The following is a 26553-nucleotide window of genomic DNA, read 5'->3' as shown; positions in this document are numbered from 1 at the left end:
CAATATCTTCCAGTGTTTTGCCTATGCTTTCTTGGAGGATTTTTATTGTGTCATGCCTTAAATTTAAGTCCTTTATCCATCTTGAATCAATTTTTGTGAGTGGGGAAAGGTGTGGGTCCAGTTTCAGTCTTTTACATGTAGACATCCAGTTCTCCCAACACCATTTATTGAATAGGGAGTCTTTCCCCCAAGGTATGTTCTTGTTTGGTTTATCAAAGATTAGGTGGTTGTAAAATGTTAGTTTCATTTCTTGGTTTTCAATTCGATTCCAAGTGTCTATGTCTCTGTTTTTGTGCCAGTACCATGCTGTCTTGAGCACTATGGCTTTGTAGTACAGACTAAAATCTGGTATGCTGATGCCCCCAGCTTTATTTTTGTTACAGAGAACTGCCTTAGCTATACGGGGGAGTAATTCCTTTCAATTCAATTTGATGAATATTTGAGCAGGCACTTTGTAAGAAATGTTGTATTTAGATCCTTGAGTAATACAAACATGTATAAGATATTGTTTCTCCCAAAAGCACAAAGTACAATCAGGAAAGTCAGATACATTAGTGTTGCCTATGGCCAGCTGTACCAGACTCACAGGGAATGTGTATCAAAATGCACATTCCATTAATAAACTAAAAAATATCAAAGCGGATATCTAGATACCCTTGGAATTTCAGGCAGAAGGTTTTATTTAGCTCTATTTTGAGCACAATGACAATATTAGACATTAAGATGAGAGCAATGTAAGTTTGAGAAAAAAACCTACACAGAATTAATAGGAAAACATAAAGATCTGAACATCCTGCTAAATTATCTACAACAGTGAAAGGCACCAAAGTATCACCTACTCTAATAAATTATATATCCACAAGTTATCCCAGATGTGTTCTCTCCCCCGCAGCCCTCAGCACCCATAAATACACTGCTAATAATATCTGAAGTTTATATTATGTTGTGCTTACTCTGTGCCAGGAACTATGCCCTGCACTTTACTTACATCAACTTAATCCATGAAACAACAATGGGAAAGGCCCTTTTCTCCCAATTTTGAAATGATGAGGTCTGAGCTTCTGAAATACTAAATGACTTGCCTAGGTCACAAATCCAGCAAGAATAAAACTTTATCTGTATATTGTAATATCCCTTCAATAACTTCCAATGACTCCTGCCTAGCACATCTTCCCTCCCACTCTCAGCTTGTACCTAATTCACTCAAGAGTCTCCAGATGAATGCTTCTTTCAGTTTTACTCCATCTCAAGTTACTCTCCTGTGACTTGCACACCAGTCACTGTAAAACGCCAAGTCATAGCATCACTCTGCCCTTTAGGCCAGTAAGGTAATGTACACACAGTTGTACCATTTTTATAAACTCTGAATCACAGAGAAAGAAAATTCGACCCACTTGGTTACAACTTGTCTTGTTTTTAGAAAAAGAGTCATTAAATGCTATTGATCCATCCCAGAAGTTGGATTCTTCCTCCCTCTCTACAGATAAGTCATTAATTTTGTTTCATTGAAGATATTTTTTATCAGTCAAAGTCTTATCAGGAATCAAACAACAGGCTCAAAAGCATGATTAAGGAGATATTAATGATGGGACCAGGTGGAATTCAGGGACCAGGCGGAATTCAGAGAAACAGCAAAGACTATGAAATGCTCTAGGACCACAGAAGGCTGGAGGTTATTCCCCTGCCTGGGCCAGAACTAGCAATAAGTGTAGCTCTGGACAAACTTTAGCTGGAGAGGACCCACAGACAGGAGCATAATGTGAACAAAGGAGCACAAACTGTAGCCCCCTAAGGAAGTTAGAGGAGTAAGCCCCAAACCTCTTCTCCACCTACAAACCAGCCCCTTCCCCTGGCAGCCCCATCAATCAGAATCAGCTGAGTTGGCCCACCCAGGTCAGCCTGCCAAGGAACAAAGGAAGGTAGAAAAGGGCAGAGGTTGAACATAAAAGCAGAAATGGAGAATATCCAGCACATTTTGCTGCTTTTGTATCTAACAGTGGTGTTTTTGACATTTAAATTATATAAATTAATGTCTATTTGAACCTAAGGAACAAGCATATTGTCTAACACTTGGCAACAAGAATGCTGGCAGGGATTCCACTCCCTAGTGCCTTTTTGCTAGAATAATCTTGCCTGTGACCTCCTACAAAATCAAGGACCATGGCTGGGGGAGACATGTATGTACTCTTATTTCTAACAGATAAACCCTAATGCGAACAAAGCCAGACAGGTTAGTGCACTCATCTTCCTTGTGGCTCCTAGAATTACTTCCCATCATGACCCACTTAACAATGTATAATGTAAATTACAGCACAAAGTATAAATTTAGCACGCACACATATGCACATGTACAGTACCAACATTTATATGTATTTGTGAATATTTGAATGATTTTCAAGATATCTGGCTCTTTGTTACGTATTTTGAATAAAATCATTCATTCAAAGTTCACATAACCCTGGATAGTACATCTCACCATGATCTACACAAGAAATCTTGCTGTCTGCAGAGGGTAACTGAATACCAAAAGTTCACACAGTAAGGAAAAGGTAGAAGCTGGAGAGGAAATTATAGGAATTTAACACCCAGTTACACTGTTAATCACAAAGTTTCTTGCCTACAATTGGCGAATCACATGGACTAATGTACTATTATTCGTTACGTTTGTGGAAAACAAACAAAAATACCGCTTACCCTATGATAACCTTAATAATCTCATTCTCTTTCTCAAGTTCTTTGAGGATCAAAGGATTGAGGTGATTATTCAACTATCACTTAACATCTCTATAATTTTATGGTCTGCGTAGGCTGTAGGTGATAAACCAAATCACTGTCTGGAAAACAATGTGGATTTAGACACAAATTCCTGGGAAAGATTCTCTTCACACTGCGTTTGTCACCCACTGTGAAATCCTGTATTTCCACCAGACCAGGGCGACTTTAATGATCAGTTGAGGCAAGTAAAAAACAAAGTGTCTGGAGAAGAAATCTATATATTAAGGAGTCTAGTCTTCTTTTCTCAGGGCATACAACCAAATTCACCCCAGTATCACGTTCTATGTTAGAGACCCTAAGTAATACAAGCCTATTTTGACAATGTTCACATTTTATGCACTATCGTAAGAGATTCTGTTCACACTGCCCCTTCTCACAGCCTGGACCCCTAGAACAAATCGGCAAGTGTGAATTCATAGACCTGTCCCAAAGAATTGTGTCCTTTGTGTGTATGTATCCAGCTGGATGGGATTTTGATTTAGTTATTTATTTAGTTTTCACTTTTCCAGGTAACAACCTTCAGAGAAAAAGCTTCTCACGAACTATGTTGCTGATGTAAATCTGCATTATAAACATGAGACCAAAAAACTAAAATCTAAAAATGACAAGCAATCAATCTGAGTGATTTTGAAATATATACTGGGGATTCTTTTTAGGACTTGTGCCCAGATAGTGACCTAAGATTGCATAAAATCTAAGTATTTTGGAAGGTGCTCCATCCCCAAATAAAATGATGAGAATCATAACAATGTTTGGTTACTCTCATGTTAATGCTAAATAGACCGGGTGTTACGAAATTATTAACTAGTTATTGGTTTGGATCTTAATTGCTTACCTAAAAAACACCATGAAAGCCTATTAAGCTAATTCTTATTTTAAAAATGTGTCATGAACTACAGGAAACAAACAAACAAAAATCCTTCCAGCACCTTAGGGGACACATCAGATGTCATCTGCAGCAGAGCAAATGTTAGAAAGGATAGGGAGAAAGATGTGGGTGGGTTCTGCTGAGAACCAGAAGGAATTGGCTCAAACAAGGATGTGAGGGCGGGTGGAGAGTTGACACTCTTCTAGCTGGTGGTTGTCAGGTGAGAATATGGTCTCATTGCAAACACATTCCCCCCACCCCTTTTTTTTTTTTAAAGGGAAAATGTGTATGTATGTTAAATAGTGAAAACTCCATCCACATTTTTAAGTGGAGACAAAAATGTTAGAAACCCCAGGTATGTAGACATTCTGTACTTCGAGCCACCTGCCTGTGCAGGTGGACAGCAGCCCACAGGTGCTGGCCTGTATAAGCAATGATAAATAAAGGACACGATTCTCATTCATGCAACTGCTCTCTGTCATTAGTTACTCAGACATGATTTTGTTTGCGTTGACTATTTTTAATGTAACTTTCTAGGTTTCAGATTATTATCCAGCAACAAACTTATGAAATCTGCTTTCACTCTCAATTGACAAATGATTTAACTGAATCAACTCATTTTTCATGTATGTTTAAAGCCCAATAAAAGCCAAATTTGTTGTTGCTATCATCATCTTTGGATTCAGATTGACTCAGTGATAAATTATGTCTTGTGCTCTTAATTCTGTTTAAAAACTATCAAACTCAAACAACATAGCTTAGTTTGTTAGACTAATACTTGTAAGCTACAGGGGTGTATTCTCTCAAACGTGTCGTATTAAAGATGAGAAAAGGAAGGAAGGGAGGGAGAGAGAAAGGGAGGGAGGAAAGAAAGGGGATGCAAAATCAATGTATCCATACCCACATGAGTATTTCACAAAGAGCTAATTAAAGTATGTTCTATTTCACTCAGTTTGATGAGTGGGCTACAGGTTACCTAATAAAAATGTTTAATTTATATAAGGTGTCTTATATGTCAGTTTGATTTATTTTTATATGCCTAGATCTAAAGATGAAATACATTTTAGGAATGATTATTATTCTGTGTATGTGTGACACATTAATCTATAACACAATTAGATCTATACACAAATGCCATGGCTTGGGGAACATGTGCCTGTGCTTTGAATAACTGGGATATACAAAGAAATTCAAAGAAAGACAAACATTCAAACAGTTTTACAGGACGTGTATCATAATTCAGTACTGTATCACAGGGAATAATTTACAAACACTTGGAAAATTTTAAGTTGAAAAAATAGAACCCTCATAGTGAAAAGAAAAGGCATCTTTGAGAAGTGGGGCATAAATAAATGTATAGAGCATTTTTCTTCCATGACAAGCCTTACTTGTATTCCTAAGTCAACTTCAATTATGACATTAGGTAGTAAACTACAGTAAACAGTCGTCATAATGAGTCACTCATCTTCTCTGCAGCCACCAGCAAACAAAATGCAAGATTTGAGATGCTCAGACTTAAAAACCGATGTAACTATTCTGTCAAAGAACCACACAGAGGCCATTTCCCTTTGGGCATTAAAAGTGTGTTATGAGTAAATGAGGAATCAATTGAAGCAGTTTAATGAAATAATCTTTTTCATATTCCTGTCTATCTAAATTTGTATGTTTTCATAAAGTCAAAGACTGTTTCTATGAAATAATTAGATACTTTTAGACTATGCCATCTCTGTGTTTTTGTGACTTCTGGAGCTGTAGGACCTCATCACTATTAATAAACTTCAGACTGAGTTGACTATTTTTATCATGATTTAAGAATCCAATTCTTTTTAGTATAAAATAGACTTACTAATCTGGAAAGTTTTGCAAATTACCATACCAATCCATGAGGAATTTTATGAAAGATCAATGGAAAAAAATGATGTTGTTATAATACTACTAATGAAGTATAAGCATGCATAGCTACATGTACACACACATTTAGATTCTAAAAACAATTAAAAGCAACATTAATTTCAACATCACGGGAAAATATATTTCGATGAAAAATATAAATTTTTTCTATTTCTCCCACTCTCTCATTCCATATTTTTTCTATTTCTCCCACTCTCTCATCCCATAACCCTGTAGACATATTTCCTCTTTTTTCTTTTTTTTTCTCAAATCACTGGAGGTTTTTCTGGGTTATTTTAATACCTGTCTGGAAAGCTAGTTAACGTTGACTTTTTTTTGAAATAAATTATCCTGTTGGGACTGTAAGAGGGAGAGGCTTATTAGGTTACCTGGTGATAGGATTAGTAAAGACCAGCTGCCTTATTTTGTACTCATTTATTAGTTTAACTACATCAGTAACACGTTTGCCATTAGTGATTAAATACGACTATTAGTAAACTTCCATTCTAACTCTCAACCATTTTAAAAGTGGTCCTTTGTTCTTTAAAATAATCGACCACAGATGTGTGCTTCTAAAAGGAAGTAAAATAAATCAACTGTCATTTAGTACACACAGACATTCTGGCATAAAGAGTCAAATGTTTAAGTATGGAGACAAAAAGTAATGCAAGAATAGAAAATAAAATCCAGTTATTCTTTTTTTTTTTTGCACCAGAGTCTCAAGCTATCACCCTGGGTAGAGTGCCATGGCGTCATAGATCACAGCAACCTCCAACTCTTGGGCTCAAGCAATCCTCTTGCCTCAGTTTTTCTATTTTTCGTAGAGATGGGATCTTCGCTTTTGCTCAGGTTAGTCTGGAACTTGTGAGCTCAAGCAATCCACCTGCCTGGGCCTCTCAGAGTGCTAGGATTACAGATGTGAGCCACTGCATGCAGATAAAATCCAATTATTCTAAAGTCTAGTCAAAATAAAACCCTTCAAAATGCTTTGGGCCACGTGTTAAGTTTGGCTACCTGAACCATGTTGTTCATGCCACAAAACCTGATTTGAGACACCTTCATAAAGAAACACAAATTATACAAAAATTCATGTAAAAATCCTTTCAGTTGGAAATTGGTATTTTAACTGGATCAAGTCTATATAATATGGTGTTATCTTCAAAATGCAAGGTTCTGAAGCAAATAAGATGGCTTGGGTTCACATGTTATTTACTACTAGAATGATCATCTAATCTCCCTATGAGTTAAGTATAGGGAATAACTATACCTCATAGAACTATTTGGATGATTAAAGAGATAACTCCTTTAAACCACGGTAAATAAATACTAGTCACAGTTTTAATTTAAATACATTATCCTTGATAGCTTTCATTATTTCTAGTTAATGGCAAATGAAAATTGGAGGCCGTGCGCTGTGGCTCACACCTGTAATCCTAGCACTCTGGATCCTTGAGTTCCAAACCAGCCTGAGCAAGAGGGAGACCCTGTCCCAGCTACTCAGGAGAGTGAGGCAAGAGAATCACTTGAGCCCACGAGTTTGAGGTTGCTGTGACCTATGATGCCACAACACTCTACCAAGGGCAACAAAGTGAGACTCTGTCTCAAAATAAATAAATAAATAAAATGAAAATTGGGTTATCTGAGTTGTTAATCTTTTCTGATAATTCTGCAAGCAAAATAAGTAAACATCTCGCCGGTATTTCTCCACCATACCTTGAATATCGTAAGGATGCCGGGTGCGGCATGAGTGATAATTCCAGGAGAATCAAATACAGTAAATGTGACTGCTCACACGGCTAATCTGATATGGTGGAAAGATGGCTGAGGTAGCGTCAAGACCAGATTTGCCCTTAAATTGAATGAGCACAATCTGTTGAGTTAAGCACTTAAAATTCGTGCACGGTAGGCCAGGTGTCATGGCTTAACAAATGGTGCTGGGCGAACTGGATAACCACATGTAAAAGACTGACCCACACCTTTCACCCCTTGCAAAAATTGACTCAAGATGGATAAGATAGGGCAGTACCTGTGGCTCAAAGGAGTAGGGCGCCAGCCCCATATGCCGGAGGTGGCCGGTTCAAACCCAGTCCTGGTCAAAAACTACATTATAAAAAAAAAAGATGGATAAGATACTTAAATCTAATACACAAAACAAGAAAAAATCTTAGAAGAAAGTATGGGGAAAATTCTTGATGATGTTGGACTGAGGAAAGATTTATGGCAAAGACTTCAGAACAACAAAAATTAACAAATGGGACTTAATTAAGCTGACAAGCTTCTGTACAGCTAAGGACACAACAAGTAAAGCAAAAAAACAACCTTCTCAATAGGAAAAGATACTTGCAGGGTATCACTCTGACAAAGGGTCGAAAACTAGAATCTACAGAGAACTCCAATCAGCAAAAAATGAGTAAACAATCCCATCTACCTCTGGGCAAGAGATATGAACAGAACCTTTCTGAATGAAGACAGACCGATGGTTAACAAACATTTGCAAAAATTCTCATCGTTTGTGATCATCAGAGAAATGCAGATCAAAACCACCCTGAGATAGCACCTAACCTCTGTGAGAATGGCCCACATCACAATGTCTCAAAGTTGCAGATGCTGGCGTGGATATGTAGAGAAGGGAACTTTCACACTTTCACACTGCTGGTGGGACTGCAAACTAATACAATCTTTAGGGAAGGAAGCATGGAGAATCCTCAAAGAATGCAAATTCGACATCCCATTTGATCCTGCAATCCCTTTACTTGACATCTACCTAGAAGGAAAAAAATCCTTTTACTGTAAGGACACCTGCACTAGACTATTTATCGCAGCTCAATTTACAATCACCAGAATGTGGAAAAAGCCTAAATGCCCACCAACCCAGGAATGGATTAACTATTATACAGCTATTAAAAAAGATGGAGACTTTACATCTTTTGTATTAACCTGGATGAAGGTGGAACACATTCTTCTTTGTAAAGCATCACAAGAATGAAGAAGCAAGGATCTAATGTATCCATTCTAATATGAAGCCCGTGGAGGTAGGGAAATGAAGGAGCTGGGAGCAGGCAGGAGGGAGGAGGATAGGGTGTCACAGTGTATGGCACATCTCCTGGGGGCAGGACACAATTATAACAGGGACTTTGGTCCAGCATGGTGGCTCACGCCTGTAGTCCCAACACTTGGGAGGCTGAGGCCAGTGGATTGCCTGAGATCACAGGTTCAAGACCACTTGAGCCAGAGCGACACTTCATCTCTAAAAAGATAGCCAGGTGTGGCTGACACCTGTAGTCCCAGGTACTTGGAAGGCTGAGGCAAGAGAATAGATTAAGTTTAGGAGTTTGAGGTTGCTGCAAGCTATAACACCATGGCACTTTACCTTTACCGAGGGTAACAAAATGAGACTCTGTCTCAAATTAAATAAATAAAAAAGGGACAAATGCAATCAGTGTAACCTAATTCTTTGTACCTTCAATGAATCCCAAACAATTAAAAACAAAATAAAACAACAACAAAAAAAAACACCCTAGACTTATAACAACACAGAAGTCACCACTGACCCCAGCAGGGAAGCTATAGACAGGATAAGGGGGCCTGGGAGGAGGTCACCAAGGCGGAGAAGGGAAGGATGGAGCAGTCAACCTCAGAGGGAGCAGTGTCTCAAGGATTTAACTGAGAAAGGAAGTGGAAATGGAGAGTCAGACCAGGGAATATGTGTAAAAAAGAAGACAAAGATGAGAGCAAGAAATAATTGCCGTCCTCATGATAACCCTTTGAAGTTTGCATTACTTTTCCTATTTTACAAAGTCTTAAGTAATTTGCCCTAGATCATAAAACAAGTTGCCATAGTACATAACTACACATTATTTTATTTAAATTAAAATGCCTTTTTGAATCGCTGCCTTAGGTCAGTCATTGAGGATCTTAAAATCTTTGGGTTTGAGATGCTTTTATATAACTAGTGCAGTGCCTTAAAATGGTTAAGTGCTTCAGATCTCAGGTTAAATGTCACCTCCTCCAAGGAGAGTGGGTCCCCAGAAGATCCCGTCACCATATGACATGCTTCTTTAATAGTACTCAAAAAAGTGCTGCTATTTCATTTCTTTTTTTTTTTTTAATTTCAGATTGATATGAGGGTACAAATGTGTAGGTTACATTGCTCTTATTTCTAAGGTAAAGTTCAAGTTGAAGTTGAGCCCTTCACTTGAGTTACTTCTTTGTTTTTCATTTATTTGCTTACTTAGTTCCCCATGTGTGAATGAGTTCAGGGGTCGCTTCCAACATGCTCACTGCATTTCTCAGCACGGGGTCCTTCTAGTATACGCTCCCCGTGTGCCCAGTAAACATCCAGTGAACCGTGAATGCCCTTTCTTTTATTTCACCTTTCACACTCATAGCAGTGCAGAGAAAAGGAACATATTATCTCTATATACCTTCCTGCAACAAAACTGCAACCATTCATGAGTTTTCTTACAAAATCAGATTCCACTTACATTTCAACCCTAATCCTAATCATGCCTATAATGTATTACATTAAATTATGGTGATACCATTTTAATATAAATTATATTTTCTTTCATTTTTCAATAAAAGTAACTAATGAAATTAAGTAATAAATTCCAGCAAGGTAAAATATATGCACTATCGATAGTGTGTTAAGTTACACATTTTAGATGTTCAAATTTGATTGCTTTTCTAGAACTTCACCAGTGCTAACACATTCAAGTCTGTTAGAGATGTAAACACCAAAAGTATTAAACCCAGGGGTTTCTCTGGAAGCATCTACTAGAAGAATCACATTAGTTGCTGCAGTTGCTTTGCTCTTCAGCATTCCCTTGGCCGTACCCAGTATCTACGGTATTTATGAACTAGAGAGTCTTCAGTGAATGATGCTGTGGGGGCCGCTGACGGAGATGAGGCCTAAGGCTCATCTCACATCAGGAGAAGGGGACGTGGCAGCTTGCCTTGACTGGCAGTTTTCCTTTCTGAGCAATGTTTACACAAATCTTTTTAAAAATTAAATTTCCCATCAATCTGACCAATTTGGCAACAGTAACAAGACTTTCATGTCCATGTAATTAAAAGAGAAAAAAATTCTTAACAAAGCAAAGAATGGGAAAGAGGAGAGGCACTTTCGAATTTATCAAGCTATTACTACACGTACTAGGAAGTGATAACACAATTATATTTTCTGGGAATAGAAGTTAAAAAAAAACTGAGAGAAATCAGAAAGATATTTATAAATAAGGAGAAAGAGATGGTAAAAGGAAAAGGAGAAAATAAGTTGCTCAAATGATGACCATTGCCAAGACACCATTAATAACTATTACCCTTAGTTTCGTATGATGGTAAATGTTCCAGACTTAGGATTACACGGTATACAACATCACATCATCAGATTTTGTACAGAATTGTTCAATTATATTATAGGAGACATCAAACAAAAAGGTGTATGTCACTACATTCATTTAAAGTAAGTTAAACAAATGTTTTAAAGTAATGGGTATTTATAGACAAATAAACATCTTATGTCTCATCATAGTTTTTTTTAAATTACACACAAAGTATTAAGGTTGCAAGCATTAAGGTTGCAAAGTATTAAGGTTGAAAGAGAGGTGAATTTCACATATTTATTAGATTTTGGTTTTAAAAGAGAATAGTAAAACTCTCGATCACATTATAAATGACTTTTGAAAATCTGTAGGTTCTGATACTCATGTTAGCTGTTACTCAGAGGTTCTCTGACACTGCTCTAAGCAGGCAACCAAAATGTATTCTCTTTGCATTACCAACTTGGTTTTGGTCTACAGCAATGTGATAAGGCCCAGCTCACTGTTTTCTGTAAGTCATAAATATTAATCTGTCTTTATAAAGGTACATTATCAACCTAGTTGTATGGGTTTGGAGTTATACCTAAAGGAAGAGTTCACATAATGCCTGAATAAACAATCACTTGTAGGAAAATAGTTGTTCAAGCAGTTTGGTGAACACAGGTACCATTTTAGTCAATTGAACACATTGAGAATCCTCTACAAGTAGTTGTAGGTTCATACATACCACAGAATTCTACCCACAACACAATTACTCTAGAAAGAAAAGGTATCCATAGATTCTAATAAGAATACTTCACAGAAACATTGTAATTCAAAAGACTTGCTTCTGAGCTATAAGATAATATGATGCACTTCCTCAGTTTTGAAAGATTATCACATTTGTGACACCAATAGTATTTCACTACTACAACTTGGTATCATACATTATTGTTCATGTGATGGACAACCAACTCACAAAACCTCATTTAACATGGTGCGATTACCCATTTCGATAATTTATGTGTCTATTTTATTCTCTTTGAAATCAATGATAATAAATTTGTATGTTTTACAAGGACATTCCATTTAAAAGGGGCTATAATGTCATATTTATATACTATTCAAGGTACCAGGCTAGGTATGTCATATTCAGAAATATAAAAGAATATGGAAACCAGCGATAGTAAACACTTAGAAAATGAAACACTGTTTTTTGGATACACTTATTTTAGTATTTAATTTGAATTACAAATAATATGGAAAAGTGGCTTCATGCTTCTCAAGAAGAAGGGACAACAGTACTAAAAGTTTGTAAATAGCATTCCATAAATTACAGGGCTGTAGTCTGAACATGGTGTGTTTTTCCCCTCCAAATCTCACCTTGAAATTTAATCCCCAGTGTGGCTATGTCATGAGGTGGGGTCTAATACAAGGTGTTGGAGCATGAGGGTGGATCCCTCCTGCATGGCTCTTTGAGTGAATTCTCTAGCTTTATTAATTAATTCCTGAGTGATTGGGCAGTTAGATCAGCCTGGTCTGGAGTATTCCTCCCCCTCCCACCTCCTCTATCAACATGTGATCTCCACACACGCCGGCTCCCCTTCCCCTTCCACCAGAAGCAGAAGCAGCCTAAAGCCCTGGCCAGCAGCAGATGCTGGTGAGATGCTTCTTGTACAGCTTGCAGGACCATGAGCCAATTAATTTCCTTTCTTTATAAATTACCCAACCTCAGGTATTCCTTTATAGTGACATAAACAGGCTAAGACACATACCTTATGATTTTTACAATGGAGAAAGAATGATTTCTGAGGCTAAGGTACCTTAACATAAGGATAGGTGTGTATAAATAATCACGTGTTTCTAGTCACATAGGTCTTTACTAACATCAATACTGTTCTGAATTTTCAACAAATACCATGACTTATATGGTCTCAAGAATTATTAATAGTATTTACCAAATAAGTGCCCTCTAAAAATGAATACAAGGTTAAAAAATTTTGGAAGGAAGTATGGAGAAACCTCAAAGCACTCAAGCTAGACCTCCCATTTGATCCTGCAATCCCATTACTGGGCATCTACCCAGAAGGAAAAAAATCCTTTTATCATAAGGACACTTGTACTAGACTGTTTATTGCAGCTCAATTTACAATCGCCAAAATGTGGAAACAGCCTAAATGCCCACCAACCCAGGAATGGATTAACAAGCTGTGGTATATGTATACCATGGAATACTATTCAGCCATTAAAAAAAATGGAGACTTTACATCCTTCGTATTAACCTGGATGGACGTGGAAGACATTATTCTTAGTAAAGCATCACAAGAATGGAGAAGCATGAATCCTATGTACTCAATTTTGATATGAGGACAATTAATGACAATTAAGATTATGGGGGGGAGGAAAAGCAGGAGGGAGGGAGGGGGATGGGGCCTTGGTGTGTGTCACAGTTTATGGGGGCAAGACATGATTGCAAGAGGGACTTTGCCTAACAATTGCAATCAGTGTAACCTGGCTTATTGTACCCTCAATGAATCTCCAACAAAAAAAAAATTGCTTTTCATCTAAGAATTGTATTAGGGAAAGAAAGGAAAGATGACATTATAGTGATGTTGGCTGGTGAAGGGCTTCCAGAGATAATTTTGACACTCCTAGTTTAGGGGGCCTCTATTTTATAGGTAATCGTTTAATTTTGTCAGCACAGAGATCATAGCTGGCTGTACTCAACTGGAATGATTCGGTTAACTAAATTCTCAAGACATCAATGCATAAACCAATGTATAAATAGATTTCCTACTTTTTAGTTCTGAATGAGAAACATGAATGCCCGACAACGCAAATCAAATCCTTACGCACCTTTGATCAGAGTGCTATTCCCCAATGAGTAAATGAAATGTGAAATAAAAATATCCCAAACATTGATTTTAATCATAATTCCAGGACTCCTGGTAACTAGATGATATCAATCGCCAGTACCAGCCAGCCATTCCAGTCCGGCGAACCCCCCTCACTCTCAGGGGTATGACCTCGGAGGAGTCACTGAAGTTGGTGGCACTATCACTTAAGCACCAAACCCACAATCCACTTCAAAATTGTTTCATAAAAAGTCTTACTGATCTCTCAGTAAGATTTTGTGAGCAAAGCCTTTTGCAAGACAAAGTAATAAGGGATCAGCAATTGGTGAGCCGCCTCTCATGATGCAACGGCATGGCAGGTGTCAGTTACAGCCCTCTTTTCCAATGAATCTGGGCTGAATCTGAGACTCCTTCTCAGCCCAGGCAATCACTACAAGTTCATTATAATTGTCATTTTAAATGAAATCTGTTTGTAGTCCCAGAGTTAGAATTAAATTTTGGACATACTATACATTTAAACATTCAAGATTCAATGTCATGAAATCCACCCTTCTTCTGACAGGCTATTTCTGTGATTCCAGACACAACATTCAGGAGTATTATTCATGTGAGTTGCTTGTACTGATGACTTACCTCAGCCCCTCCCTTTTTAATTCTTTATAACTGTATTCTCAGTGAGTGCCTCATCTGCAAATTTGAGGGGGTTTTGTTGTTTTTAAATTTTTGGTCTTACTTTTTTTATTGCTTTGTAGTTTTTTTAAGATGTACTTCTACAGTTTCATCTGCTATTCCAGAGAGTTGCATCCCCTCTCCCGAGTTGATCTTATTTTAAATGGTCCTTTTAAGAAACATGCTAGCCGGTGGTATGCAAAAGAACAGCTGAACATCACATAAAGGTCTTGGTTGAGAAACTAAATTTTCAGAAAATATAAGTGAAATTAATAGTATCTCCTATTACAAAATCCAATATTATCTTTGTATCTAAAGATAATATTGTCCAAACCAACCTGCTTTATAGATGTCATTGAGTGAAGGGCTGAAGCCTGGACTATTCCTTTCAACATTGATAAAAACAAAATGCAGACTAAATCAAATTAAAAACGTAAGAAATACCTGCTCCTTGGAAGATCATCTCTTAATTTGTAGTAAATCCTAAATCAGAGTATTTTTTTTAATGCAAAGCTAAAATAAATGCATTTAATTCTTCAAGAAAATATGACAACAGAGTCGCCTCAGTGCAATTAGGGTTCGCTTTGATAGTTTGTACTTCACCATCTAAGGGTACACTGACAAATCAATCTTAAGAGGTTTTAAATGATCTCGGCAAACATTAATGTTTCTTAGGAGGGAAGTGTTACTTGTTTCCCTTTTCCTTGAAGAAACTGGACTATATCTGCATTATTCTTTGGACAACTATTTACAAAAGTCAAAGGGCTGAAGTCGAAAGAATGGCAGCCCCACGGGAGAGAATGTGAGTAGAACCTGGACCTGGTTCATTGAGATTCATAAGGGGGACCTGTGTGTCCCTACATCGGGATTTTAGCACTTTAAAATCACTAGTAGTTATTGAAAATGCATGTCCAGCATAGACAAAATGTTTTATACATTTTTTATCTTATTCAGTTTCTATATGCAATGGACAATCATCGTTTTCATTCTACAGATGAGAAAACAGAGGTTCATAGCTAGTGAGTGGTGGGGCTAAGATGCAAACCTTGATGTTATTACTTTACAGACTAAGTAACTTACATTTGCTACTGTAAATGTAAAAAAAAAAAAACCTAGGACTAGAGGATTGATTCATTTCTCCTGTTTCCCTGTATCCCTAGAGGTTCATGGTGCATTTCCTCTGAAAGGAGAAGAGATGCCAGGATGTGTTTTACTTGGAAGAATTCCAGCGTGGGACAGAACATGTGTAGTCTTGTGAAGGTGTTGACCTGGGGAAAAGAACTAATATTCTTTAGGGCGGCCTGCAGTTTGGAGAATGGACTCTTGACTGAGAGTGTCCTTCTCAGCAGAGATAAACTACCCTAGATGTAGGCGGAAAGTGGCTTTCTGAGTGGGCTAAGCAGTGGCCTGAAGGAGAGAGTTCCTGACGAGCGCTCTGGAGTGGGGTTGCCTGAGAGGAGCCACTCACACAGGAGCAGCCAGCCGCTCTCCACGTTACTCTCCTCTTTTGTGAACCATGGAGATTTTCCTTAAACATGTAAAGGCTAGGTTCTGCTGCGGGGGGTGGGAGGAATTTACTCCATAGTTGGAATGGACTTAGGGTGACCACATCCTTTCCTTTGAAGTCAAAGTAGTGGGGACGAGGAGAGGCAGCTTTGCTTAGCAGAATGCTACCCCTGGGCAGGAAATGCTGCTGGCAGGGTCAGGAAGCCAGAGGCAGAGCCTGAGGGATTCACATTCCAACACAGGGGCCACACCTTGAAGGACCAGGTGCTGAAGGCCCACTTCACAGCTTCATGAAATGGCGGAGGTCACTCTAAGAACTAAGTTCTCATAATCTTTCTGGTAAAGTCTCAAGCCATGAGAAGGGAAGGTGGTCTCACTTTTTAGGAACAGGTTGTTAAATCCTGGGCATTGCACTACTACCGAATGGTACTGTGGCCTAAATGATAAACAGCACTCAGATATGCTAAATCTGTGATGAACTGAATACTCCCACAGCTCAGCCTCAAGGAGGGACTTAGTGTAAAAAGGCTGTCACTGAAAAATAAATACAGTAGATCCTCTGCCGCGCCCACGGCATATAGCCATTGTGAGGCGGCGCTGTCCGCGTTATAGAACGACGGGAAGGTGGATTGTGCTCTGCGGAGCTTAGCCCCCAGCGCCCCCAACACGTACAAGCATCAGAAATGTTGCACTACGTGTCTTAGGTATTTGCCAAAGTTTAAAGATTATGGCATCTGTTCATGTGATTGTCATTCTGTACCTGAAACTCATTCACTCTGATAAATTGTCAATATGTACGTTCTTAAGAATGAGCACAATGCACTGTTGATTCAGATAGAGCACAACCTCGTGAGCTTGTCAGACTCAGTGGCACCGATAATGAACACACAAAGATGTTTTCCCATCGTAAATACCAGAGAGCTGAAACAATAAACCCTAGAGCACAAACAATTCACTAGAACACATCCACTCATCATAATACAATAAAGTTCTGTTCAGAACACCGTGCTTCACCAACTCTCACATATAATAGAAATCAATGAAAGAACTTAATACATGCCAAAAAATCAACTCTTAAGTTATAATCAGTAGAAATAAAAATAGAAGTAGTCAAGCATTAAAATCAAGAAAAAAGTTAAACTGTTCAGAAAAGATAATAAGAAACTAAGAAAAGAATTGTAGGCGGTTACAACACAAAGATAAGAGGAAACGAACAAAGTTAACTGATAAACCGCTACCCTCCGGGGGGGGACGGAATGTGGAGAAACCTGACAATGCATAATAAACTACATTTGTAAGCACTAAAGATAACCAGCAGAATGAAAACTGCATTATGTAATTGTGTAAAAAATGTATAAATACCAACATGTGCACCTAGTAAAATTACAGCTGCATACTTCACCCGTGGTGTGTCAGACTGTCATTTCTTCGCCGATCTCTCGATCTTCCTCGTTCCCTCTCCCTGCATTCCCTTGGACTGAAGGCCACCGACCGGGCGGTCCGCGGCAATCCTCTGTAAGGTGACTACCCACGGGACTGCAACAGACTGGTCAGCACACGGGGTGGTGAACACAAGGGACTCGGCCTGCTGCACTGAGCCTACATGTGGTGCATGTCCAGTCTCTGAAAAGTAGCTGGCCTGAAGGAGGTGGTCAGCGTAGGGAGGAGGCCAGTGAGGGAGGTTCCACTGGACCTGTCTGTGCTCTGCCCACATCACTAAATTCCACTTCCTAGTCTCACGCAGGTACTGTTTTGGATTCTGCCATTCTCTCTTTCTTTCCATCTTTGTCTTTTTTCCTTCAATTTTCTTTTCACGGTCACCGCTTTTTTATTTTATCTGGGATTGACAGAAGGATAACACAATCAAATGACACAGAGTAAAATTATTTCGTCTAATAAAGAAGGCAGACCTCAAGAAACAACAACGCCATTTTCTTCATTATCTGAACACGGCATAATGATGTAAAGATACTACATCCAATAGGAAATTTGTTGCTCCTTAAAAAGTGTTTCATTTATATTAAAAATGTGGTATTGATCAGTTAATTGATTTGTTAAGGTTTTTTTCTAATTTTTTATGTCTTCGTGAGGCTTTCTTGCTATAAAATAGATTTGACCATCATGCAATTATACGTAGAAGATACATGCATTACAAAATACATTTCAAAAAAAACGGTTACGGTAATGTGCAATAATTCAGAATAAAAAAATAGCCACGTGTGTCTGGAAATTCAATGTATTTGTTCAGTATTCAATTCAATCATGGAATTTACCATGTTATGGCTCATGTATCCTTTACCCTCACTCTCAAAGAAATTGGAAAAGAGTGTGTACCTCGGAGCATCTAAATAACTGAGCTGTTCACTGAGCCTCTGAGTGCAAACAGCTGATGGTTGTTTACCACACAATCATGCTCAACTATAATTGTTTCCCTCATTTGCTTGACAATTTCCTTCTGCCTTATTTATCCTTGGTATTTATCAAAAACATTTCTTCTGAGGGATAAGAGATTTTTACTGTATGAAAATGGAAGTATCTTTAGCTTTGGCATGTGCATAAGCCAAGTACTTTTCACAGTGCCATGCTGGCCAGAGACAAATGTTTTGCAGCTCATCCTATTGTTAAAGATCGGCCAGGGTGGGGCCTATTGACATTCTTCTGTGACAAGATCCCCCTCTCCATAATACAAGAACAAACAATTTTGATGCAATGCTTCTGGTTTATTCCCTTAAATACTGGTTTGCCGTCCCAGAAGGATGATTAGAAAATGTGAACCCTCCCCACCACCAATATTGTATCTTCAAAGCCGTAGTCATATATAATTTTTTTACAAGGTATATGATGGCTAAAAACAGTAAATTGTATGGAGAATCTGGTATCCAGGTAGATTCTTCAGAAGTAAGAAAATACAACAAACCTCTGTGGTTATTTACCATTTTAATTTTTGCCGAACTGGCCCCTTGGGAGCAGGTGATTTCTATAAAATTTCCCAATATTATCTCTACCATATAACATTATACAATACAGAGAGAAATTAGATTAACATTTATTAACGTATATAACAATGTTTTCATTCAGTTTTTCTCTTTCTTTAATGCAAATTGGAACTTCAAGTCTTGCGAGATATTTTTAGAATTAGATGAATCAATACAGCATTGATTCACAGCTAAGAGGAGGTCGGTCTAAAGTACAAGTAGGTAAGAAACAGTACACTTTTCCAATGATCACAAATTAAATATAAAGACTCCTTTTTGAAATGTTAGCAAAATAGTGTAATTTTACACTTTTATTACCTCATCATAAATTTACAGCTTAGGTATGTGTGTGATGTGCACAATTCTACAAATTGGTGATATTATTTCACTGCAGCTTGTAGAAAACTTAGACAGAGAAATGAAAATAGAAATATCTTAGTATATTTGATCTTAAATTTCAACCTAATGTTTTGTGAATGAAAATGAAAAATAAATTCCTACTTTTCTTTTTCCCACATTTCTCTCCCTAGGAAATATGTAACTTCTAGGAGAGTTCAACACCAATGAAGAAAGACACAAACCCCATTTAATATTTATTTTTAGCTAGGACTTGGCAAAACCAGATGCCAGAAGTAGTTCTACAGTTCTGAATACTAAATATTCAACAGATGGCTCTCCTTAGATTTCATCCAATCTGGAAATGCACCAACAGGAAGCAAACATGATCTTCAGACTGTCCCTTTTATATGAAAATGTACTCTCACACATACTGTGAACAGGAAGGTAAGAACTAGTTCTATAAAACAATGAGAGTTAAAGGACAGCACCAATGTCCTTTATGCAAATAAATATCATCCCAAACAACAGTTTTATATCCATTTGCAAGTGAAGTATCAAGAGAATAAAAGATGGAAAAAAAAACTCTCAAAAGATATTTTTAATTTCTACTTGGAGCAATTTCTTGGTGACAGCTCTCAGCTTAATGGTACCTTTATGATTTAAAGATTTAAATCTTAGGGTATAACTGTGTTATAGCTTTCATATGAAAGCCAAAAATTAGTTTCATAGTAGGGCTGAGTACATTGGATACTTTTTCTTCCATTCTTGAGATACTTTACAAAGAGGAATATGTTCCAGCTCCATCCATGTAAACATGAACGAGGTAAAGTCTCCATCTTTCTTTAAGGCTGCATAATATTCCATGGTGTACATATACAACAATTTATTAATCTCTTTGTGGATCGATGGGCACTTGGGCTTTTTCCATAACTTAGCAATATGGGGAATGGGGAGAGGGAGGGGAGAGAGGGGGAAGGATGGGTGGAGGGAGGGTGATAGGTGGGATTACACCTGCAGTGCATCTTACAAGGGTACATGTGAAACTTAGTAAATGTAGAATATAATTGTCTTAACACAATAACTAAGAAAATGCCAGGAAAGCTATATTAACCAGTGTGACGAAAATGTGTCAAACTGTTTATAAAACCAATGTATGGTGCCCCATGATCGCATTTATGTACACAGCTATGGTTTAATATTAATAAAAAAAGATTTAAATCTATGTCCATACTCCCACTCCCACCTCCCAAATAAAGCTATTTTGTTAGACAATAAAGCCTCAGAAATCTGGCATTTTCCACAGCATGAGGATTCTTCCACTGTAAGACTGAACATGAGTGCTCGCTTCGGCAGCACATATACTAAAATTGGAACGATACAGAGAAGATTAGCATGGCCCCTGCGCAAGGATGACACGCAAATTCGTGAAGCGTTCCATATTTAAAAAAAAAAAAAAAAAAAAAAAAAAAAGACTGAACATGAATTACAGTGAGGCCCAAAGAGTGGTCATAAATTAGCTAACCAAATACTAGAAGCTTCATATTGTATAATAGCATGTGTTGACTGTTTTCTTTTCATTATAAATGCAAATACTTCTGTAGATGGTAGCTAACTTGGGTAAAGGGAGTTGTGTTCCAATAGTCTAGATAAGGTCAATTAAAGAACAACTAGTGAGTAATATAGCCAAGATTCACTAAATGGCAACCACGATTCTTGTTTTACTGTTAGTTGTAACCAGTTGGGCATCTTCTAAGCCTGTATAATTGAACAGTGTATGCAAATTGTGTGCTTTTTTATCAGAATTTTAGCCATTGTGGGAAAGCAAAAACAAAACTGAATAAACTTATCCAAAAGGTGTTGTTCTAATTGCATTTAAAAAAAACTTTTTTCTGACCTTAGAAAAATCACCATTTTTTTTAAGTCCCAATATTTTCATGTATAAAAGTTCTTTCTATTCAGAGAGTTACTCTTAGGATTGCGTAATATCATGCATATGAAAATACTTGACATATTAGCTAAGACTAATTCCCTCAAATGAAGTAAACTCTTTTAATTTCAAAATATCAACAAATGTGTTGGTTACATGGCTTGAGTCAGGGCTATAAAATATGCCCATCACCCGAACAGTGTTCATTGTACTCATTAGGTACATTTTTATAAATATTCCTTTTCAGTGTAATTTTCTTATAGCACACATTTTATTGGTATCAATTCATTCAAGAACAATTAATTAAGCATGTACTGTGTCTGGCACTATTCTAAGTGTTGGGGATATGATGATAGACACATTTGCTATGCCTTCTGCTCTCATAAAACATATAAACCATGGCAAATAAAGATACAAAAGTAGGAAATTATAAAGCAGTAAGAATTTAGATGGTGATGTATGCATTGTAGGAACAGTTCAATATGTCTTGAGATTCAAGAAAGGCTAGGGGGAAGATGGTGGCTAATGGTCTCCAACAGAGACCCACTGCGCTTGAGGGACTGAACCCGGCATGGTGTGTTCTAACATGTGCCTGAGGAGTGGCGAGGCATAAACTGGGGACCATTGAAAGAGAGCTCTGCAGTCACATTAAAAAGTCTGGACTTCATTTCATGAGCAATGGGTTTAAGCAGGTAAGTGACATGGTTAGATTTTGTTTTTCTTTTTTTTTTTTTTTTTAGACAGAGAGCCTCAAGCTGTTGCCCTGGGTAGAGTGCTGTGGCATCAGAGCTCACAGCAACCTCTAACTCCTGGGCTCAAGCGATTCTCCTGCCTCTGCCTCACAAGTAGCTGGGACTACAGGTGCCTGCCACAACACCTGGCTATTTTATGGTTGAAGCTGTCATTGTTGTTTGGCGGTCCAGGCTGTATTTGAACTCGCCAGCTCAAGTGTATGTAGCTCGTGCCTTAGCCGCTTGAGCCACAGGCGCCGACCCTAGATTTTTATTTTGTACATTCATTCGGAGATCAACGGTAGGTAACGGGTTAAGTAGGTCAAAGTGGAGACTCTGTGGAGACTGAATTTCAGTGAGGAATGACAGTGAGAAAAGGGGAAAAAGCATGGCACTGAGAACGGATAAGAGTAGTAACTATAATAGATGTTTTGATGGTAGAATTTTTAATATTGGTGGTTGATTAGTTTGTGAATAGGAATAAGCAGAGGGAATGGGAGGGACTGGTTAGTTAAAGGGACTGGAAGACTCCATGGTCCGGCTTAGACTTTCAGTGACTGGTGCTGACATTCATTGCACTAGAGAGACAAGAGAAAATGCCAGTATTTTGAAGATCGTGTTTAGATTTCAACATCTTAAGATTACGATGCTTGTAGCACTTCAGCATGAAACAGGACAGAAATCTGGCCTGGAGGTAAAGACTTGGAAGCCATTAGTCTACAGTGGAAGTGAGTCATGGGCCTTTCACATCTCACTGAAAACACATGACGCAGAGGAGGAAGCATTGAACATCATGGTGAATCTTTACCGACACGCAAAGAATGGATGGAGTCCACGGAAATGACGGAGGTGGAATGTTCTGACACATGGGTCTGTAAAGGGGAAAGCACAGTGCTCTAAAACCCAAGATGTGAGGAAATGTCCAACAATATGAAACAGCAGGGAAGGTCAAGCAAAATCTGAACGAGAAAGGGCCCCAGGAGGAAAGCAAGAGGGAGTCTTAGTGGAGAAGAAAGACTGCACTCAGAGGTGAGGAAAGAACAGGAGAGCAAATGTCTACAGAAGAAGTCTGGCTGTCAAGGTAGAGAAAAGGGCAGCTTCAGTATCTGCTGGAATACTTGGGATTTAAAGAAGTTGTGTGTGTGTGAGTGTGTGTGCCTGTATCTCTGGGCATGCGTGTGTGCATCTCTCTCTGTGTGTGCATCTCTGTGCGTGTGTTTGCACATCTGTGTGTGTGCATCTCTGTGTGTGTGTTTGCACATCTGTGTGTGTGCATCTCTGTGCATGTGTGTGTGTCCATCTCTGTGTGGTGTGTGCATCTCTGTGCATGTGTGTGTTTAAAACGGGAAATCCTTACCATGTTTGATCCTGACATTTGCAGTCAGAAGAATGAGAAGTGAATGATGATGACTTGAGAGAGAAAGAGTTTCTTTTTTTTTTTTTTTGTAGAGACAGAGTCTCACTTTACTGCCCTCCAGTAGAGTGCCATGGCGTCACATGGCTCACAGCAACCTCCAACTCTTGGGCTTACGCGATTCTCTTGCCTCAGCCTCCCCAGCAGCTGGGACTACACGCGCCTGCCGCAACGCCTGGCTATTTTTTTGTTGCAGTTTGGCCGGGGCGGGGTTTGAACCTGCCACCCTCAGCATATGGGGCTGGCGCCCTGCTCACTGAGCCACAGGCGAGAAAGAGTTTCTTAACAAATTATTGACCAACAACTTTACACACGAACTATCCATGTTACTGGATACAAAGTTTTTTTTTTTTTGGTTGCAGTTTGGCCAGGGCCTGGTTTGAACCTACCACCCTCGGTATATCAGGCTGGTGCCCTACTCACTGAGCCACAGGCGCCACCCTGGATACAAAGTTTTACGAAGGCAAAAAAAGGATAAAATAATGAACATATTAAGAAAATCTTAATTTAGAAAGGAACAGAACACCTCTTCATTACTAAGACAGAGAGGGAGGGAGGGAGAGACGGGCAGAAACAGAGTGCAGAAGACAAGAGGAAGCAAAGAACTCTGCAGCTATGGCGGAAAGAAATGAAGAAAATTCCAATGTGATGACTACTGTTTATTTGAAAGGCACCTGCTGGTTCATTCACATATGAGGGAAGCTAGTTTGCAAGTGGAGAAAAATTGAAGAAGTTATACATCGCTTCCAAGGAGAAATGGAGGGAGAATTGCTGACACGCATAAAAAGATTCCTATGTATTGAGAATCTAGTTGAGATTAAAAGGGTGGAAGACATAAACGTGTGGTGAAATCAATCTTTTTATGTATTTGACCTTCTGTGGCAGTGCACAGAGTTTGTGTCGTAGGAGCGAAGAAAGTGAACACTCAAATTGATATAGGGTCTGGGTCCTGACAAGCAGCTGAGACAAAGGGACAAAAGGGAAATGGATCTGAAAGTATGCCCAAGAGCCTACTTAGAATGATGAACCAAGACGTCTAAACAGGACAGAGAGACAAGCTGCAGCAGGACAGGTCTGTCACAGCGCAGGGACGTACCTGGGCACTGGCCCGACACGGATGTGAGTGCACAAGTCCCCTTTTCACTTATTAAATGTTTGACCCGGAATGAGTCAAATTTAAAGAGGTTAAATAAGTTTATCCTCTTTACATTTTATGATCTGAAAAATGAGCCTCATAGTTTCTAATACAGTCTTTGTGATTAAATGAGGTAATATATTCTTAATAAGAACAGAGCCCCTTAAAATTTTGCAACACAGGGGTTGAGTAAGTTATGTGCTTGTCATATAAAAAATATTCAACAAATGGTAGCCATCATTATTGTTACTGACAAAGCCAAAACTTTGTAGTTAAGAGAAAATGTTTAATAGAAATCACATAACAAATATCTTCAAATGCAAATCAGTAAAATTGAATTAAGCTTTCCTGCTTACAAAAATATATGTTAATGTTTAAAGTAACTAATTATGTTATATCTTCAAAATAATAAACATTGCTTGCTTTGGCACAAAGTTTGGTTTTGTTAGAAAGAATTTTAGCATTTTCATTATAGATGTTCTTAATTTTCTTTGAAAACATTTATTTTTTGAACAATATGAATTGCAGAGTAAAACAAAGTGGAACCTGCATAGTTGAACACCTCCCTACACTGACCACCTCCTCAAGCTGACCTAAATTTTGTAGACTACACATCAGTACAGAAGGCCTACTTCCTTACGTTGACCCTTCTACATGTTGATCAGCTTGTTACAGTCCCTTGAGGCGTCAACTTATAGAGGTTTTACTTTATATTCAACCAATGTAGCTAGATTACACAGTTCATTCTAATTTATTTACCAAAGACAGCCTTTGTAAAGTACTTAAGTATCCTTCTTCCAAGGTACCTCTTATTTCTGGTCATCTCATATCAAGAGGAAGATCTTAGAAGTGGGTTACTGGACTTCTAAAAACACTAGTCATCCATTACAGATATTTCACATCACAGTATACTCGAGCATGTTTCAAGCTGAGACTAGTCCTTCTCTCCTAGTAAGGAAAAACTTAAGAACCCCGATCAGTATCTCCAATGACTCAGCCTGAGGTTAGCCTTTTTTTGCCATCTCCTCTTTGGCCTGATAGCTCATTCCTAGGAGAGCTAGGACTGTTTATCTTTTCTGTGTGATCAATGGTCAAGTAACCTAAATGTTTACTGCCATTTTCTCCTCAGATTTTACTTTAATTTTCTGACCACCACAAAGCTACTGACACAAATATTACAAAAGATCATATATCTCAGTCTTCGTTGCAGCTAACTGGAGTCACATAATTGCACTTTGTGCAATGAGATATAACCCACCGTGACGTGTAACATCTAAGGATGTCTTTAAAGGGAGGGGGCATTTTCCCAAGATACCCTCCTCCCTATAGACTAGAAAACTGGCAGTAACAGTGACAAAAACACCTTGAACCAAAAACATCTCTGATAACAGAAGAAAGAATTTTTGGTCCCTGACAACATGGAAAACCCTGTCACCCTCAGTGGACTCCACCTCAGTGAGAGAAACTTCCATCCTGTGCACACTGTCACTCTGCCCTTGCTGTTTAATCACAACTTAACCTATTAAAAAATAACACCTTAGATATACCTTGAAATAACTGGATGCCTGTCATCATAATCTATGTTTGTCTTGCTGCTTTAGTATTTTTTCAGGTATATCAGTTTATCAAAGACAGGACCTGTTCTAGTCTGAAGCTTCTTTTCAGGAAATGGAACTTGGAATTCAAAACCCTGAAGTCAGCACATGGCTGACTGTGTGTCCATTTATATGTCTGTACATTGGCTTGGAATCAGATTCTCTTTCTGCTCTGACAACATTCTAGAAATCTTTGGGTTAACTTTACTACATCTTCAAGACAAAGAGAGCAGTAACCACCTGTAACCGCTCCTCTGTGTACCATGATCTGCAAATCCACTGTATGTAAGCCCATCACTGGCATTAGTACATTTCCTGGCTGGTGGAAAAGTAAGATCTCTATGCACCGGCCTTCGTTTTCTGATAGGTTAATATTAAAGTAAAAGAATACAAGGCATTCCCAAGAATTTATGACTATCCAGTTAGGCTTAAACATACGCAGGACTTTGTAAATAATGGACAGGTGATTAGGACACTATGTAAAAGCCAAAACATAAAGAGGATATTCAAATTATACTGTTATTTTTACATACATGTCATATATTAAATTCTAAATATACAAAATGCAGCATGT

The 26553-nt window shown here is 38.3% G+C and overlaps 1 protein-coding gene and 1 non-coding gene across 3 annotated transcripts in view; one reads left to right on the top strand and one right to left on the bottom strand.

Moving 5' to 3' along the window:
• Nucleotides 1-26553, bottom strand: part of MDGA2 (MAM domain containing glycosylphosphatidylinositol anchor 2) — an 838509-nt gene that overhangs the window by 540818 nt on the left and 271138 nt on the right. The window lies entirely within an intron of this gene.
• LOC128589319 (U6 spliceosomal RNA) lies at nucleotides 20515-20621 on the top strand. Its single transcript, XR_008380914.1, has one exon. It is a non-coding gene; the product is annotated as a U6 spliceosomal RNA (small nuclear RNA).

Source organism: Nycticebus coucang, chromosome 6 (genome assembly GCF_027406575.1).
Source record: "Nycticebus coucang isolate mNycCou1 chromosome 6, mNycCou1.pri, whole genome shotgun sequence".
Classification (NCBI taxonomy): Eukaryota; Metazoa; Chordata; class Mammalia; order Primates; family Lorisidae; genus Nycticebus; species Nycticebus coucang.
The sequence above is the reverse complement of the archived record's forward strand: the minus strand, read 5'-3'. Positions and strand labels throughout refer to the sequence as shown.